This window comes from Epinephelus moara, chromosome 13, assembly GCF_006386435.1.
Source record: "Epinephelus moara isolate mb chromosome 13, YSFRI_EMoa_1.0, whole genome shotgun sequence".
In the NCBI taxonomy this organism is placed as follows: domain Eukaryota; kingdom Metazoa; phylum Chordata; class Actinopteri; order Perciformes; family Serranidae; genus Epinephelus; species Epinephelus moara.
The window spans coordinates 31,156,198-31,169,843 of NC_065518.1; the positions used below are offsets into that span (position 1 = coordinate 31,156,198).

At 46.2% G+C, this 13,646-nt stretch overlaps 1 long non-coding RNA gene across 1 annotated transcript in view; it reads left to right on the forward strand.

Annotated features, from left to right (window-relative positions):
• The window catches only part of LOC126399337 (uncharacterized), an 8,880-nt gene extending 4,136 nt beyond the window's left edge, over positions 1–4,744 (forward strand). The window contains exon 3 of the long non-coding RNA XR_007570885.1: positions 4,250–4,744. This is a non-coding gene — a long non-coding RNA (uncharacterized LOC126399337). The remainder of the gene's footprint in view (positions 1–4,249) is intronic.
• Positions 4,745–13,646: the final 8,902 nt, after the last annotated feature.

The window sequence follows — 13,646 nt, forward strand, 5'->3', positions numbered from 1 at the left end:
CGTGGTTTTCTCCTCCACAGTTGAGCAACACCTGGAGAGGTTGGAGGTGGTGCTGGGGCGGCTGCAGCAGGAGGGGCTAAAGGCCAAGCTCACCAAGTGTGTCTTTTTCCAGCAGGAGGTGCGCTACTTGGGGCATGTGATTTCCGACAAGGGTGTCTCCACAGATCCCAGCAAAGTGGAGGTGGTAGCCAACTGGCAGCCTCCAACTACCATCTCTGAACTGCGGTCGTTCCTTGGCTTTGCCAGTTACTACCGCCGGTTTGTGGAAGGTTTTGCCAAGTTGGCTGCCCCTCTACACAGGCTGGTGGCTGAGTGGGGAGGCACCAAGTCGAGGGAGAGGTCAGAGCATGCTTTTGCTGGGAACTGGTCTGAGCAGTGTCACAGCAGTTTTGAGGCCCTTAAAACAAAGCTTACCACTGCACCTGTGCTGGCTTACGCCGACTTCTCCCTCCCTTTCATCCTGGAGGTTGACGCAAGTCATGGTGGCCTGGGAGCACTGCTGTCACAGGAGCAGGATGGTAAGGTGAGGCCCATCGCTTATGCAAGCAGAGGTCTGAGGCCCACTGAGCGCAACATGGCCAACTATAGCTCCATGAAGTTGGAGTTTTTGGCACTTAAGTGGGCCATGACTGAGAAATTCAGGGAGTATCTGCTTGGCCATAAGTGTGTTGTCTACACAGACAACAATCCTCTTAGCCACCTGTCCTCCGCCAAGTTTGGTGCCACAGAACAACGCTGGGCAGCCCAGCTTGCAGCATTTGATTTTGAGGTCAAATACCACTCGGGAAAGGTTAACCAGAATGCTGATGCCTTGTCCCGTCAGCATCCTCCTGGTGCACAGAACATGGAAGCCATGCTCCCTGGCACGTCACTTCCGGAACCCTTGCAGCAAGTCTTGCAGGTTCAAGGGTCCAAGGCAACCCAAGCTGCCGTTGTAGCTCTGCCTCATCATGCCCCTTCTGACATCTGCACACTCCAGCAGGCTGACCCTGTAATTCGGGAAGTCTTGATGTTCTGGACACAGAATCAATCAATCAATCAATTTTATTTATAAAGCCCAATATCACAAATCACAATTTGCCTCACAGGGCTTTACAGCATACGACATCCCTCTGTCCTTATGACCCTCGCAGCGGATAAGGAAAAACTCCCCCAAAAAAGACCCTTTAACGGGGAAAAAAAAAACGGTAGAAACCTCAGGAAGTGCAACTGAGGAGGGATCCCTCTTCCAGGATGGACAGACGTGCAATAGATGTNAATAACAGTACAAGTATGACTAATGACTAATGATGGCAGCAGCAGCAGGAGGCATCTGGCAGGACCACGGCAGCAGCAGAAGCGGCGTCCAAACCATGAGGAGTGCAAATGGCTATTGCAGCCTGTTTTGGCCCTCCTCCGCCAATGGGATCACCTGGTTGAGAGGAATGGAACTTTGTATCGTCAGGTCTTTCACCCAGATGGTGCCGAGGCAGTTTTCCAGCTGCTGTTGCCTGCTGCCTTGAAAGAAAAGGTTCTGACAGAGGTCCACCAGAGGCATGGGCACCAAGGTGTGGAGAGGACCTTGGAGCTACTGCGGCAGCAGTGTTACTGGCCCGGTATGTCCTCCGATGTGACACACTGGTGTCAATCTTGTGAGAGGTGCCAGGTTGCCAAAAACACCCAGCCCGCTGCTCAAAGCTTCATGGGGCATTTGCTGGCATCTCGACCTAACGAAATCGTGGCCATGGACTACACAGTGTTGGAGCCCACCCGTACTGGGTTGGAAAACGTCCTTGTTATGACTGACGTTTTCAGTAAATACACACTGGCCATTCCCACCTGTGACCAACGAGCCTCCACTGTGGCTCAAGTTCTGGTCACGGAATGGTTCTGTAAGTTTGGTGTCCCCGCCCGTATACATTCAGACCAGGGTCGCAACTTTGAAAGTGGTCTGATTCAGCAGCTTTGTAGCCTCTATGGCATTGAGAAATCCCGTACCACCCCGTACCATCCGGCTGGCAATGGGCAGTGCAAACGGTTCAATCGAACCCTTCACAACTTGCTACGTACCCTGCCTGTCTCTCGGAAGCGGGACTGGCACTCCTGTTTGCCTCAGCTCTTATACTCTTACAACACCACCCCCCACCAGGCAACCGGTGAATCCCCGTTCTTCCTGATGTTCAGGCAGGAGCCCAGGCTCCCGGTCAATTTCTTATTGGGTCAAGTCCAGGATCCGGTCGGTGGCAATGTCAATGAGTGGATTCAGGAGCACCAGACCCGCTTACAGATTGCCTTCGAAGGCACCCGGGAGAGGCTGAGGGTCACAGCTGAGCGCCGGAAGAACAACTACGACCGGCATGTTCGAGATGCTCCACTGCAGGAGGGCCAATGGGTGTGGCTGCGGGACTTCAATGTGAAGGGGCGTCATAAGATCGAAGATCTGTGAGGACCTGTAGTACACAGGGTCTTAAAAGCACCAAAAGAGGGAGGCTCTGTGTATACCATTGCCCCTGCAGATGACCAGACCAAAGTCAAACAGGTCCACCGGACGCTGCTAAAGGCTGTGGTTGGGGCTGGTGCTCCGCATGGCGCTGCTGCCCCTCTTTCACCCCCTCCTGATCAGCCACAGTCGGAAGATGAACTACCTGGTGATGGTGATTTGCTCGTGTTGAGGCATGAGGCCCCTTATGCCACCCCGGTTCGAACAGCTGCAGTGACCCAAACCACTCCTCGGTTGCTGCACCCACAAGTGGACCCAGTTCCAACAGTGTCAGGCCCTTCTGTGGCCCCCGCTGCGGTGGCAGACTTGCCATCTGCCCAATTGGCTGTCCCATCAGCCACTTACCCTGACCCCAGGGAAGTGGCAATGCGCCGTACGGCACGGTCAACTGCAGGTCAACACCCCAACATCCACCATCTCCCAAGATCTGTCAGAGAGTTGGTATGTGGGGCTGTAAATTCTTCTGGCCCTGTTTCAAATGCAGTTTCAGCTCTCTTTAGACCATGGAACTAGCATTGGTAGCATTGGCCTTGATTGCTACATCGTCGGGGCGACGATGCAATAAGGGGGGGTAGATTGTAGCAGGATGAGATGCATCATCCCTGCTTTCATGACGAGTGTGCCACCTTGCTCTCCCCTCAGCACATTAACCAATCAGCACCTGAGGCCACTCTATATAGGAGGGCAGTGCCCATCTTGTCGCCCTCTCGCTCTTTGGCTCTGAGGCCCGCCCACTTCCTGGTCGCCTCACTTCCTCCTTCCCACCGTTGCTGGTGCAGGTAATGTGGCAGTAGCTGTCTTGCTTTGGTACCTGATTTCGCCTGATTCGGCACGTTATTATATAGGTCGCTATGTTTGGTTTCAGACGTCGGATTGTCGGACACCGTGCCGACGTAACCGCTCACGGGGAATCTCCGTTCCGGTGCACGTGGCTTATTGGCGGCCGCGGTTTGCAACCGCAGCCATCTGAGCGTGAAGCTCTCCTCTCCTCTCCCACATGCGGTCTGACGCAGCCTGATCGGTATGTACAGCGCATGTCAACCTGTCTCTCCGCTCTCACCCTTAACATTTAGTTTGTCTTTTATATTAATTTAGTTTATTTCTTTTTATTTATGGCAGACACTGACAGGTGGGACATGTGACGCTGCTGATTGGGAACCACTGCTGCTTTGCTTGGGTCTGCTTTGCTTTGCTCCTGTTTTGCTGTGCTTTGTTGCTGCTTTGCACTGATTTGTGTACACCGCCATTTGCCGTGCCTTGCCTCTGGGCTGTGGCTTTCCTGCCTTTCTTCTGCCGGTGTCAACTATGCTGGCGTTGATAGGAGGCTCGTGCAGCTAAAACAAACGAACTGCATATGCTGACGTTCGCAGCCCATTTTCCTTGGGCCCATATTTTATGTGTGCGAGCTGCGGGGTTAACTCCCTTATTTTCTCATTGTTGTTCATTGGCTTCCCATTTGCTCCTTTTGTCACCACTGGAGATGCACTCAATTGATTAGTTTCAATTATTTTTGTTTTGGTTATCTGATATGTTAACTTTATTTTGATCAAGTGTTGTTTATTTTCTGTTTGAATAATTCTGATTATTTTATGTACATTGTTCTTGTTAAATTGTTTTTGAAATATTTATGGCAGCTAAATTATTTTGTTAATTTGGTTAAGTTGCAAACTTGGTCGCTGCCCCTTTGTTAAAAGCTTTGTTTTTATTTTTGTTTATTGGTGATTTGATTATTTGAGTTCACCCCAATAATCGTTTCCCCTCTCCTTTCAGGTGCTGGAAGCTTACGGTGGTGGTCTTGGTGCCCTGGTGGTGGTGTCCCCTTTTGTGTGCTGTGTAACCCCCGGTTTTCATTTGGTATCCCCGTTGTGTGTGACACGAGTGACTGGGGTGCTCCTTTTCCTGGGATTCCTCTCGCCTCCTCATTGCCCCATTCCCCTCCACTGGTAAGCTGCAGCCCTGTTAGTGTTCTCCCTTCCCTTCACATCCCTGTATGCATGGTATTTTTATTAGGTATTTTTAATAACTCTTGTAATAAAGCATATTGTATTTTAACCAGAACCACGTCTCCCGCCTCAAGTAAAACTAACCTGTGTGCCTTGTATTGGTACTATAACTATTTCCTGGGTGAAATTCCCAGGGTGGCGTTGTCTGGCTTCCATTGGGTTGTTTATAAATCTAACCATTGTACCAACCCCACTCGTACGTGTGTGCTGCCACATTCTGTTTTACTTTTGTGATTGTCAAGTTGTTCAGACTCTAGCTACATACACCCAACTTTGAACTCGTCATATTAGGTGTATATTGAAGCGGATTGTTCACTGTATTTGCTGTATCTATTGTCTAGCTTATATTGTAATACATTGTAGATATTGTATAAAACTGTTTACATTTTTTGCTATCACGTGACTGTCAGATGACCCTCTGAAGGAGTATCACTGCAGCTGTTAGTCTGAGGAAGGGCCTTGCGCCCGAAACGTTACCCTTCCTATGAAGTGATTAAATTTTATTTTGCATTGGAGCTTTTCTGTGTGCGGACTTCTTTTCCTTTATTCCACAAACATAAGCTCACACACATAAGCACACAGTTCATACACACAGTCACATGGTCTCCTCTTTTCTGATGCTACATGCCCGTAGTGTCCCTTTGCACTCTCCTTCCCTTTTTCTTTGTGTTTGTCTTCCATGGTCATCAACTGTGCCTCCTAAGAGCTCCAAGTCTTAAATTAACAGATCCACTTCTTTCTCCATCCTTCTGCAGTTACTGGCCTTTACATAAAGCTTTGCAGTTAGATAACTGTACACACCAGGAGAAGGAGAACTTCTCTTTACACTGCATGTTTAAGACGTGGTCCTGCTACAGAAGCCAGGACTTAATCCACCCTCAAAACAGCAGGTACAGAGTGATCTCTGTGTCTCAATAACAAGTAAAGACATTAAGAAGCCCTGCTATAAATACAGAGCTGCAACTTCAATCAGTGCAGTGTGCATGACAACTCAACTCAAGGGCAAATAACCTTAATGCAAGCTTACATAAATCACATTAGGAAAGAAGAGTCAACTGTAAGTCATTTTATTCCTACGGGAATCTCCATGATATCCAATGTGCCAGTAAAACTCCTCCTCGCCCTAATATTTCAGTTCGGAATCTGCCTCGAGTACATTAAAAAAAATGTAACTATCTCAGTGAATTTCAGAGAGACCATATGGCAGTGTGCTAGCTTGGCTAGCAGGCTGCTAATTAGCTAACAGGTATTTCCTTCAATTCAGTTGCCTGTGTTGATAGTTGAGTGAGTTTGTATGATTTAAAAGAAAATTGTTCATCTAGTTTTAACACACTTGAGTATTATTCTGCTAAAATATGGTTATACATTATTTTACAGTTAGATTGTCATCATTTTGATATGAAAGTGCAGGAATATGACTTCAGTTGTTCATAGGTCTTTGTAATGAAATATTTCAATAAACATGTTACATACCTGGCTGTCCAACATCTTCATTTATTTACTGCCATGCAATATTGGTCCTGTTTTTGTCTGGGTAATGTTCCAAGCGCATTTTCCAAACTACTGCATGGCAAAAAACTGACAAAATTTGCCTGTCCCCATGTCTACATGTAGCTCCTATCAGGTTACTATCCATTCATGAAGAAATGCACTTCCACAAGCTGGACACTACAGGCATCATCTGTACATTTACGGATCTACGAACACCAGTCACATCCTGTACATAAGTGGTAATGAGGCATTACGTTGCCTGGTTTAAATTTATGTTGTTAGAACTTTTAGCTTTATTGCCCAGTTTAAAACATTTGTCTGACTACTAATCAAAAAATAATCATATAATAAATTGCATTACTTTGATAAAGTAACAAAAATAGTTAGATTAATTAACACACTATTAACAGGGTAACTATCAATCATTCATTCATTCATTCATTCATTCATTCATTCATTCATCTTCTAACCGCTTCATCCACTTGAGGGTCGCAGGGGGGCTGGAGCCTATCCCAGCTGACATCGGGCGAGAGGCAGGGTACACCCTGGACAGGTCGCCAGACTATCGCAGGGCTGACACATAGAGACAGACAACCATTCACACCTACGGACAATTTAGAGTTATCAATTAACCTAGTCCCCAGTCTGCATGTCTTTGGACTGTGGGAGGAAGCCGGAGTGCCCGGAGAGAACCCACGCTGACATGGGGAGAACATGCAAACTCCGCACAGAAGGACTCCCATGCCCGGGATCGAACCAACAACCCTCTTGCTGTGAGGCGAGAGTGCTAACCACCACACCACCATGCCGCCCCCAACTATCAATCAATTCAATCAATCAATTTTATTTATAAAGCCCAATATAACAAATCACAATTTGCCTCACAGGGCTTTACAGCATACGACATCCCTCTGTCCTTAGGACCCTCGCAGCTGATAAGGAAAAACTCCCCCAAAAAAACCCCTTTAACGGGGAAAAAAACGGTAGAAACCTCAGGAAGAGCAACTGAGGAGGGATCCCTCTTCCAGGACGGACAGACGTGCAATAGATGTCATACAGAACAGATCAACATAATAAATTAACATTAATCCGTATGACACAATGAGACAGAAAGAGAGAGAGAGAGAGAGAGAGACAGAGAGATGCAGGACAGACAGTAATGACAGTAGCCTACAACATTAATGAAAGTAATGATATTATAATAATATTATAATTATAATTCTGGTTATTGTGGTACAATATGTTGAAAGTATATATAAATGTCTGATAGTATACATATGTGACAATAATCAGAATCAGAATCAGAAAACCTTTATTGTCCCTTGCAAGAAGCAACGGAAATTTGTCTTTGACGTGCTCACAAATGTACATAGAATAAAAACACAAGTTAAAACACAGTTTAAACATAGAACATCAATATATAATAAATACAGTGATGACATTAAAAGATTTCATTGTGAGTTGTTGATGAGGTTGATGGCGGATGAAATGAATGATTTTTTTACTAAGTTTAATCATATGTGTATAATAACAGTGGAAGTATGACAATGATAACAGCAGCAGCAGGAGGCATCTGGCAGGACCACGGCAGCAGCACAACCACACACGTCACACTATCCAGGCACCGCTGCAATATGAGTTAACCTGCGAGACAGTGGAGCACAAAGGTTCCGGAGAAGAAGCCAAGTTAGTGACATGCAGTACGGCCGAGTTAGCAAGATGTAGTAACAGGACATGAGAGAGAGAGAGAAGGAGAGAAGGAGAGAAGGTGCCCTGTGTATTATAGGAGGTCCCCCAGCAGACTAGGCCTAAGTCAGCCTAACTAGGGGCTGGTACAAGGCAAGCCTGAGCCGGCCCTAACTATAAGCTTTATCAAAGAGGAGAGTCTTAAGTCTAGTCTTAAATGTGGAGACATTAGCCACTGTATATGTGGAGGAAGATGATTCCACAGGAGAGGAGCCAGATAGCTGAAGGCTCTGGCTCGTGATCTACTTTTGGAGACTTTAGGGACCACGAGTAACCCTGCATTCTCAGAGCGCAGTGTTCTGGTGGGATAATATGGCACTATGAGCTCAGCATTTAGCATTTAGAGCTTTATAAGTTAACAATAGGATTTTAAATTAAATTCTGGATTTTACAGTGAGCCAGTGCAGAGAAGCTAAAACAGGAGAAATATGATCTCGTTTCTTAGCTCCTGTCAGTACACGTGCCGCTGCATTCTGAATTAGCTGGAGAGTTTTTAAAGACTTACTAGAGCTACCTGATAATAGGGAGTTACAGTAATCCAGCCTAGAGGTAACAAAAGCGTGGACCAATTTTTCTGCATCTTTTCGGGTCAGGATAGGCCTAATTTTCGCAATATTACGCAGATGAAAAAATGCAGTCCGTGAAGTTTCTTTTAAATGAGAATTAAAAGACAAATCTTGATCAAATATTACTCCGAGGTTTCTTACGGTAGTGCTAGAGGCCAGAGCAATGCCATCTAGAGAAACTATGTCATCAGATAAAGAGTCTCTGAGTTGTTTGGGGCCAAGAACAATAACTTTAGTTAATTGATTACTTTCTTATGGCTTCATCGATAAATACAACTGTATATCATCCGCAAAACAGTGAAAATTTACAGAGTGATTTCTAATGATGTTACCTAAAGGAAGCATATATAGAGTAAATAGGATTGGTCCGAGCACAGAACCTTGCGGAACTCCAAAACAAACTTTAGTACGTAAGGATGATTCATCATGAACATGAACAAACTGAAAACAATCGGAAAAATAAGATTTAAACCAGCTCAGTGCAGAACCTTTTAGGCCAATCAAGTGTTCCAGTTTCTGTAGCAGAATTTGATGGTTAATTGTGTCAAACGCTGCACTAAGATCTAATAAAACAAGTACAGAGACGAGTCCTTTGTCTGAAGCGTACAGAGACGAGTCCTTTGTCTGAAGCAATCAGAAGATCATTTGTAATTTTAACTAGTGCTGTCTATGATGCACTCTAAATCCTGACTGAAATTCCTCAAATAAATTATTATCATGGAGAAAATCACACAGCTGGTCTGCGACTACTTTCTCATGGATCTTTGAAAGAAAGGGAAGATTAGATATTGGTCTATAGTTGGCTAACACCTCTGGATCCAGGGTGGGCTTTTTTAGTAGAGGTTTAATTACAGCTACTTTAAAAGACTTAGGTACATAGCCTGTTAATAAAGATATATTGATCATGTCTAATAAGTGAGCGTTAACTAAAGGTAAGACTTCCTTAAGTAGTTGTATACTGTGGAGCCGCGCTTCTAATTCACTGAGCCTTGCCTCCAAGGCAAATAAGCTACACTTATTACAATTACCACTGTCGCTAAAGGAGGCAGAGGCATAACTAAACATCTGGCAAACCGAGCAAGAAAGAGCAGAAGGAGAAGCCATCGCTAAGCTAATGTAGCTAACAAGGCTAGTAACGTGCAAACAACAGCTAAGAGATTAGCAAGAAAGTCGTAAAAAGGAGGAGAGCTACAAGTGCTTAAACAGAACTAGTGTGGGTTAAGACTTGAATTAGATGTTAAGCAACTGAAGTATTCACTAGAGCAGCACAGAGACGCTGTCACAGAAAACACCGGAAATGATGCAACACACTTACCGCAATACGTCAGCACGTCTCTCAAACTAGGAACTAGTGATCTGTAACCAATTACATTTCAAAAGAAACCTTCACAATACACTAGTCCTACTCCAGGCATATACTTTTCTTTTTCTGGTTTAAATGAATTATAATGTCAGACTAAACTGACATTAGCCATTGTATATGGAATATGAGCAATGGTTTTAGGCCTCTAAGACCCAATGCATTTAAATGACAGTTCAGGTTAAGATGGCTTTCCAGAGGCAAACATTGATTTGATCAATTCGATGATACATTTGTAATTTTTGATTTACTCAGTAATCCAAAAGAAAACTCTTACAAAGTTTCTTGTAAAATACACTGCTCAGAAAAATTAAGGGAACACTTAAATCAGAGTTTTTCCTTATCCGCTGCGAGGGTCATAAGGACAGAGGGATGTCGTATGCTGTAAAGCCCTGTGAGGCAAATTGTGATTTGTGATATTGGGCTTTATAAATAAAATTGATTGATTGAATTGACACATCAGATCTTAATGAACGAATCACTCTAGTTGAAAATCTTTACTTATGTACCTTGTATAATTTGTTGAGAACAAAATGACATAACAACAGTCAATGGCAACCAAAATCATCACCCCACTGAGGGCTGGATTCAAAATAACACCAAAAATCAAAGTAAAAAAACTGAAATGGATTTAGGTGAGGAGAATGACATTGTCCTGCACCAGGAGGAACGCAGGGCCCACGCATTAGCGTAAGGTCTGACAATCGCTCTGAGGATTTAATTCCAGTACCTAACAGCAGTCGGGTACCGTTGGCTATGACATGGAGGTCTGCGCAACCCACCAAGGATATGCCTCCCTAGACCATCACTGCCCAACCTTGTATGCTGGACGGTGGTACAGGTAGCGTAATGTTCACCACGGCGTCACCAGACTCGTTCACACCTGTCACATGCTCAGTGTGAACCTGAAGAGAATGGGGGGCCAATGGTGGACCTGCCAATTGTGGTGTTCTCTGGCGAATGCCAGTGGAGCTGCACGGTGCTGGGCTGTGAGCACAGGTCCCAATAGAGAATGCTGGGCCTTCATGCCACCCTCATGGACTCTGTTTCTGACAGTTTGATTAGAAACATGCACACCAGTAGCCTGCTGGTGGTCATTTTGTTAGGCCCTGGCAGTGCTCCTCCGGTTCCTCCTCCAAAAGGAGCAGATTCTGGTTCTGCTGCTGGGTTGATGTCCTTCTACAGCCTTGTCCAGCTCTCCTCATGTAACGGCAGGTCTCCTGGTATCTTCTCTTGAGACTGTGCTGGAAGACACAGGAAACCTTTGTCACAGGGTGCAGTGTGTCTGTGTGTGTGTGTGTGTGTGTGTGTGTGTGTGTGTGTGTGCGTGTGCATGTGTGTGTGGTCCGTAGGGGGATCCTGATTGGCCCATGCTGCTTGGAGTGGTGAGCCCAACCCCCTTCAGGCAGGTGATTGAGAAGGCGCAGGTCAGGTGTGCGAGAGGAGAGACGACAGACGCTGTGGCAGAGAGGAGTGGAGTGAAGCGGACAGAGACGGGCCCGAAGAGCTCGGAAAACCACAGAGTGCCAACCAGCCTACGGCCGGATCGACCGAACCTGAGAGGACGGGAAGAGCCTCTGCAGCTCGACCGCACCAGGAAGGAACAGCAGCGGAGAGACCATAGACGCCCGCTGCTACATAGAGGGAGGCATGCCACGTGGGGAAAGTGGAGGGGTGAACGCACGCTGCATGTTTGATTTTGTGTACTTTGTGATTTTCCATTTGCCTAAGTTCGTGTGATTATTTTCCTTTGCTTTTTGCTTGATTTATTGCACAGTGCACTTAGTGTATATAATTTCATTGTATATAATTTCATTGTGTGATTAATATTATTTTTGGTGTTTTTGGTTTTGCTAGTTGGCCACCCCTTACTTAAAGTTAGACCATATTAGTTCATTCTGTAGGAACTTCTGATGTTAAATAAGTGAGAACTAAAGGGTCTGCTGATTTAGTTTCTCCCTCTTCCTTTCCTCCTGCATCTGCCAGAACCAGACGTCGCACGTGGTAGAAGCCGTCAAGCATCCAGGCGCAGCAGCTACCGGCAGATTGGACTTTTAAGCACTTTGCACCTTGGACACTGGGACACTGCTGACGAGGTCAAAATGGAGGTCCTTGCATTGGAGAAAGAGCAGGAAGACAACTGGCCTCCCTCTACCTGCCTGGTAGTGGAAAAACAGGCAGTCCGCCCCCAACCCACGGTAACAGACTGGAAACAAGAGTTCAAAAATGAAATCCTTCAAGAGGTAAAAGAACAAACTCCACACACACCCCAGTGCAGAGACCATTTTTTAGCAATCCCGATAGAAATAGTTCCAGGGCTAGACCAATAGCTGGCTCTTCTAGGTATAAATGGGACTCACAGGGGCATCCAATTTGTAACTCCTGTAGCGAAGCTGGGCATGTCAGCCGTAATTGCCCTTCTAGGTCACCTCACCAGGATTTTTAGTTTCCCCGGCCACCGCGGGTCAGGTGTCCGGACTTCCCATAGCTGACCCACCTAGCTCCCAGGCCAAGAGAAAACTCACTGGCGCCTGCCCCCAGGTGACTGTAAAAGTAGACAATGAAGATGTACAGTGTTTACTTGATGCAGGTTCCCAAGTCACACTCTTTAGTGAGGGCCTTTGTAATGACCTCTTTAAGGATAAAGAACGGGGCAGAGTTTTGTCCTGGCTTAAACTTAGAGCAGCAAATGGGCTAAGTATTCCTTACATAGGCTACATAGTCACAGACTTTCAAGTTGGGGGGGGGGGGTCCAGGTTCCAGCCCATGGTGTTGTAGTAGTGATTTGGGACTGTTGCGAGGAAATCTTTCATAGGAGCAGGCCAAATTCCCCCCATGAAAATAACTTTCTTGATGGGAAGGGGTGGAATGATGTTTTCATTGACTGTCAACGCATTCAAGCTGCCTTTACCCGTGAGAACTGGAAAAGCACCGCCCGATTAGCCTATCGTACAGCAGTAGCCATTCCAGCGCAAAGTGAGGCCCTGTTGTGGGCGAAAATTCCTTCCCACTCCTGCAAGGCTCAAGAGTGAGCATTAGTAGAGCCATTGGCAGAGGAGGATGGTGTTGACGTGGCCAGGGCCTTGGTAACCGTAAAAAAGGGCAGATTTCCCATTAGAGTGAGGAACATCAACCCTTTCCACATGACCCTTAACCGGTTCCAGAGAGTGGCTAATGTAACTTCTGTCTCCCCAGAGCACATTAGAGAAAGCAGAGATGTTGCCTTCACAGAAGTGAGACCAGGTGTTGTGGAAGTCGACTTGATCAACATCGGCGAGCAACTGAAGGAAACGAGTGGTGGCGAAATGGGATTCCCCTGCATACAAGGTGTTGGCCTGACGGAGGAGCAACAGCTTCAGCTGGACCAGCTAGTCCAGAAATGGGGGCATGTCTTCTCCAGGCATGAAGAAGACTACGGTCGCACTGATATCATCAAACACCGGATTCCAACAGGTACTGCAGAACCAGTCAAAGAAAGGTATAGGCCGGTGCCCCCTACTCTTTACAAAGAAATCCGAAGCCTGCTACAGGGAATGTTGGAGGGAGTGGTAATTTGGGAGAGCAGTAGTCCTTGGGCCGCCCCCATAGTGTTAGTCCAGAAGAAATGCAGAGCTTGGAGATTTTGTGTGGACTACCGCAAACTGAATAACATTACTCACAAAGACGCTTTGCCCCTCCCCCGCATTGAAGACTCACTAACCAGTCTCACACAAGCTGAATGGTATTCTACTCTGGATCTAGCTAGTGGGTATTAGCAGGTGGAGGTGGAGGACAGGGATAGAGAGAAAACAGCCTTCACCACTCCCTTTGGCTTATTTGAATTTGAGAGGATGCCGTTCGGCCTCTATAATGCCCCTGCAACTTTTCAGAGGCTGATGCAGCGGTGTCTAGGGGATCAGCTCACAGAATCTGCCATGGTGTATTTGGATGATGTAATTGTATATTCTCAAGACTTTTCAGCTCACCTGGATCACCTGGAGAAGGTGTCCGAGACCCTTGGT